This window comes from Microtus oregoni, unplaced genomic scaffold (genome assembly GCF_018167655.1).
Source record: "Microtus oregoni isolate MIOR12 unplaced genomic scaffold, Mior012 000005F_ref0000423, whole genome shotgun sequence".
In the NCBI taxonomy this organism is placed as follows: Eukaryota; Metazoa; Chordata; class Mammalia; order Rodentia; family Cricetidae; genus Microtus; species Microtus oregoni.
The window spans coordinates 26,567,539-26,573,809 of NW_024543064.1; positions in this window are offsets into that span (position 1 = coordinate 26,567,539).

Genomic DNA, 6,271 nt, shown 5'->3' on the forward strand with positions numbered 1-6,271 from the left:
TTCCTCTCTCCCGGATTGGTCTTGGAAAGTCCCTGTTTTGAACTGGCTTCGTCTGTCACTGCAGTTCAGCTCCAGAAGCTCCCAGGACATCCTGGAAACCTAGCAATGGCTCACACAGAGATCTAAGTTCATTATAATAAGTTTGAATGACCACATCCTCTGTGTCAGGCTAGTTAATGACTTTCTCTTTAAACTGCCATCTGTTCCCAAGCCCCAAACGCAGCGCGCTCCTGCATCCTACCACCTGTGGCCTAATGAGCCCATCTTTGAAATAAAGCCCACTTGTCACTTTCTCACGCTCCCTTCCCTAAAACAGCTACACTGCCTAGTTCCCAGAAACCAAAGACGCCAGTCAGTGTCGAGTTCTAATCCCAGGCTTGCCATCTGAGGCCAGGTGCCTGCAAAGATACGAGCACAGATCCCGAGCACCGAAAAGGCAGAGTAAATGGGATTCCCTTCTAGCTACGCTATCAAAACACAGCCTAACACATCAAAACACAGCCCAACAAACGTTGAGGAATGTGCTAGCTGACCAAATCCTCCTCCCCCATCACCCGGGCCAAGTCCTATAATCACTGCCCACAACCCTTTTTGGGTTTGGCTCCAGCCATCTCTCCTTAGTGGTCAACCCTGAAGGTACTGTGTTGGGGATTACGGCCTTCTCATTTCAGCCTGCTTGCCTGACCCCACAGCAGCTGTATACTACGGTGTGCCCCACCACCCGGCCTTCACCATGACAACTGGTCTATCCAGATACTGAGCGAGCCAAGCTCGGGAGAAGACTGGAGGGGCCCAGGGTTCGTCCAGTGTCTCCCTGAGGGTAGAGGGCCAATCATTATTATACCCTTCTCCCTGTGGCACAGACACTCTGGGGCCCTCCCTAGAGGCAGAGATCTCTGACTCTCCATTCTGTGCCATGACCTCAGGAGAGAGTTAAAAAGTGAGGGTCTGGGGACGTGAGGGTCTAGGAAGAGGGCAGAGGCAGGGGTCTGTAGCCTTGGGAGGCCAGCGCAGGTAGAGAGAGCCTCTTCCATTCCCAGGAGAGGGGACAGCTGAGGTGAAGACCGCATTTGGCCAGCCTGTCTGTCGCTCTGGGCTCCTCCCAGCAGGCTGCCTTGGCTTCCCACAGAAACCTGAGTCACAGTCACAGTCAGGGCCAGCCGCCTGACCCCACCCAGTCAGGCAGGGCGGTTCTGGACTGACTGGAGGTGGAGCCTCTCCCTGCCTATCTCACTGGTTATTCATCTCTTTGCCTGTGATTCCAGCACTCGGCCCTGCTTTCGATTTGGGACTCTTGGGACTCATCTCCTCAGTCATCAGTTTTGAATTAAGGGTGGGGGTGGGGCTTGTGTATTGATCTATTGGTCTCATCCTTGCTCAGGCTGAAATCTAAAAACTCCTTGGGGAGGGGGTATGGCTCAGGAGTGGATGCATGCTTTGTATGGGCAAGGCCCTGGGTTTCATCTCCTGCACAAACCAAACCAAGCAAAACTCTCTACACAGCAGGCCCCAAGTTCTCAGTACAGTTTCTATTATTCTTGAACTTCATCCCCTCCCCATCGCCTCTAGGGAGTAAGACATTTAGGAAACCAGACAGCCCTTCCCTATCCTCATCTCCTGGTCCATAGAAAAGGAGGCAGCAGGAATATAAGGAACTCAAGGCCATCCTCAGCTACACAGTGTGTTCAAGGCCAACCTGGGCTACAAGAGGCCCTGTCTCGAGAAAAAAAAAAAAAAAAAAGAGCCAGGGCCGGGTAGTGGTGGCATACTCAGGAGACAGAGCGAGTTCCAGAACAGGCTCCAAAGCTTCAGAGAAACCCTGCCTCAAAAAAACAAAAAAACAAAAAAACAAAAAACAAAAAACAAAAAAAAAAAAAAAAGAAAGAAAGAAAAGAAAAGAAAGAAAGAAAGAAAGAAAGAAAAGAGGGGAAGGACAAGGCAAGGCTCCAGGCCAGGGCCGATTTCTTATCCCTACTAAGAGCTTCGAAGAAAGACTTCCTCTCTGGGAGTTCGAGGCCAGCCTGGTCTACAAGAGCTAGTTGCAGGACAGGCACCAAAGCTACAGAGAAACCCTGTCTCGAAAAACCAAAAAAAAAAAAAAAAAGAAAGAAAAAAATGAAGAAAGACTTCCTCCAAGGCACCCAAAAGCTTGACCTCTGTAGTACTGAAGTTTAGTTCCTCCTGTCTCCAAACCTCTGCTCTTTCTCCTCCTCCAGAACTGAAGGGAGAGAGGCAGCTGGTCACCACTACCCTGAAGGACATTTCCCAGTCCCAGGCTCAAGCAGTGGGCCCTGGAGGCTCCCTTGGAGAGGCAGTCTAAACTAACTTCTACAGCCCCTCCTCTTCTTTGTGGTGTGAAGTGGGGGGTGGAGTGGGAGTGAGAATCTGGTGGCTGTACTTTCCGCTGGCCCCCAAAAGGCTCCTCCCACTTCCTATTTTGTGGGGGTGGAGGTAACGTCCCAGGCCTCTGTCCTGAGATTTGTGTCTCCGAGTCAAATCTCCCAGCCATTTTCTTCAGTGCTCAGTGGATTCATCCTGGGCTCTGCCCTGGCAAACTTAGGAGATCGGGATGCTTTTGCTCCAGCTTCCCGCAACGATGGACACTCTGCAAGGGGACTTGGTCCTGATCTCCAATCAGACTCACCCCAGCCCGGCCTCGTGGAGATAATAAAGACTCACTCACTCTTGCCTGTTTCCGTGGAGAGGGAGGAGACTGCCCTGGGCAGCAGGGAGGACTAAGTCCCCTGCCCCTCACTGAATGGGCAGGATATCCTCTTGGGGCTTCAGCCCTAGATGTTACACATACCCACTCTTGCTGCTTCTCCCAGAAGGCATGTGGAACCCCCCGCAGAAACCTAACCCCAAACATAAAGATATCAGTCTTTGTTTGTGAGACAGGGTTCCTCTATTTAACAATTCTGATTGTCCTGGAATTAGCTTTGGAGACCAAGACCAGGCTGGCCTTAAACTCAGAGATTCGCCTGCCTCTGCCTCCCAAATGCTGAGATTAAAGGCATATGCCACCAGGTCCAGCAAGTCTTTACTTAACAAATAAATAAATAAAGCATCGCTAATCCTCAGTTGCTGGACTGGGGATCCTGATCAGTCACAGGGGGGAAAGAGAAATGTCTACGCCACCTGCCTACCCCAACTGCAATGCAATAAGCAGCTCTGCTCTGGTTCCTGCAAGGCATCCTCCCAGGCTCCCATCAGCAGTATCAGAAACCCTAGCCAGGAAACCTGCCCCTCCCATTGCCTAACTCCCAGATACCCTGCTAGTCAGAAGTACCAAAGATTGTGTAGGGGTACAGGAATAGGGAATCTGAAAGTCAAGGGCTCCTCAACTTTGGTACCCTGAACATTCTGTGTCTGCTGATTTTTTGTTGCAAGTGACAGACTGTGTGCTATAAGATGGTTAAGTCATAGTCTTATATTCCATTCACTGGATGCAAGTAGCACCCTCAGTTGTAACAACCAAAATGTCATTAAACATTGACAAATGGCTCTAGAGCGTCTGTGTGCATGCAAAGCTGCCTTTGGTGGAGGACCATTGATGTAGTCTAACGCCAGGCCACCAGGCACCAGAGCGGCCCGATTCACAGAACTTCCCAATGTCAATCCTAGATGGTTAGATACAGCTGCAGATTCCCAGTTCTCATATCTTTCCCCAGCTTAGAATCTCTTGATCTCCAACAGCTCCCCAGGATCTGTATCTGCAAATCAGTGGCATTTATGACCTCCCCCCACCCCGTTTGAGTTCATCATCCCCTCCTTTATTCTGGAACTTTTACCACTGTGAGAATTTTACCACCCCTATCTTTTTTGTTCTTAGTAGTGGTGGTTTTTTGAGACAGGATTTCTCTGTGTAACCTTGGCTGTCCTGGAACTCACTCTGTAGATCAGGCTGGCCTCGAACTCACAGAGATCCCCCTGCCTCTGCTTCCCCTCTTCTTGAGTGCTGGGATTGCAGGCATGTGCCACTACTGCCTGGCACTACTCCCACCTTTATTCAAGTAATAACCTCAGGCCCTGAGTTGAGAGGTAGAAGAACCACCCGGGGGGTTGGCCCCTTGCTGGGTTCTGCTCCTGAATTATTCAGTATAAACTCTGCAGGGCTCAGTGCAGGCCTAGGTCCAGCACCGGATGATGGCGACCTTTAGACCTCTGACCTCAGAAAGGATAGTCATGGATTCCATCATCCATATGGTCATCTTTTCCCCTAGTTGGGATGACTAGCGGCAAATGTGGAGGTTTTTCTAATTCTCTTTTACATTTGAATTCCCCTCATCATCAAAACCATCATCATTACCATCATATTTACTGAGCACTTCCTAGATACCAGGCTCTTCGTTAAATATGATTTCATTTGTATAGTCTTATCTAATTCTTAAAATGACCTCCAAAACACCTCATATCACTGTTTTTTAAATTATTTATTTTTAGTGAAGCAAATCTCATGCATCCCAAGCTGTCCTCAAAGTTGCCCCTAGCCAGGGATTTTTATTTATTATAATACTTTTTTTTTGAGGCAGGATTTCTTTTTATTTATTTATTTATTTATTTATTATGTATACAATATTCTGTCTGTGTATATGCCTGCAGGCCAGAAGAGGGCACAAGACCCCACTACAGATGGTTGTGAGCCACCATGTGGTTGCTGGGAATTGAACTCAGGACCTTTGGAAGAGCAGGCAATGCTCTTAACCTCTGAGCCATCTCTCCAGCCCCCTGAGGCAGGATTTCTCTGTGTAGCCCCAGCTGTCCTGGAACTTGCCCTGTAGACCAGGCTGACCTCAAACTCACAGAGATCCTTCTGCCTCTGCCTCCGGAGTCCTGGAATTAAAGATGTGCACCACCACTGCCTGCTATTATAATACTGTTTGAACGAACTTTTCTTTATTATGCTCCACACTTTTAAAAAATTGGTGTCATATGCCTCTAATCCCAGCACTAAGAGGAAGGTGGAGATCTCTGTGCATTTCAAGGCCAGCCAAGTCTACATAGTGAGTTTCAAGCCAGTCAGGGCTACATAGTAAGACGCTGTCTCCAAAATATTCCCACATATGAGTGTAGAGTTCAGAAAACAACTTGCAGAAATTGGTTCTCTTCTTCTACCACGTGGGTCCCAGGGATCCAATTCAGACCTTCAGGATTGGCTGAAAGAGCGTTTACCTACGGAGCATCTCCCAGAAGCAGATCCAGGACTTCTGATCCTCCTGCGTCCACCTTCCAAGTGCTGAGATTTCAGGCCCGTGCCATCGTACGTGGTTTATATGATGCTGTAGGTCAAACCCAGGGCTTTGTGCATGCTAGGCAGACACTGTCAGCTACACCCCAAGCCCCACGACTATTATTTTCTTGACTTTAAGGTTTCAGGAAAGTTGTCACTTAGTTAAGATCAGCTCTAGCTGCCAGTCTTTGAGCATCATCCTTTTGGAAGGTCACTCTCAGTCTCAGGTCGTGTCCCCCCCCCCCCCACCCCCCCCCACCCCCCCCCCCCCCGCCACACACACACACAGAGTTCAAGGCTCCAGGCACGACACAGTTTTAGAGGCCACCGCTCCTAGGTTGCTTAAAACCTCTACCATCTCATCTTGTTCACACCCTCTCTCTTTGAATGACTGCTCCGTGGAGGAGCTGCTATAAGGAAGGAGGGTCACGTGGGGAGGAGAAGGAGGGGTAGGGAAGATAGTGCCTCACTGGCCCTAATCTGTGGACAACTAGAGAACTAGAGAACTGACCTCCAGGTCAGGACAAAGAGCAGGGCCAGGGTAGGCAGAGCCCAGCTGCCCCTCCTTCCTCCCTCCAGACTGGTCCTCCCTGCAGCTGCTGCACCGCCAGTATCGATCCACTTTCCCAGCAAGCTCTCTGCACCCTGTCCCAGGCCAGGCCTGGCTTGGCTTGAGGCCCTCACCTCAGCTGGCATGAACCAGGGGATAGGACAGTCCACTCCAGAGCGTTGAGCAGGGACATTTGGGGGGAGGAGGGTGAAGAGAGGCTTACTACCCTTTAACGCGACATGCCATGGGGGAGGGGGTCCTTTTGGAGAGATGCAAAGGGGTAGGGGTCTTCTGATGAAGGGAGGGGAAGGGAGGTTCAAGGCTAGGACCACCCAGTTTGGACCTGGGAGGGCCCCAGTAGATTAGAGACCTGAGTAAAGCAGCCCTGCAGGGCTGTAATTACCCCAGAGAAGCGGAGAAGACATCAACCCTAGGGTGCACATGGAAAGGCGCCTTCGCAGCCATCACCAGAATAGAGAAAGGATAGCCCT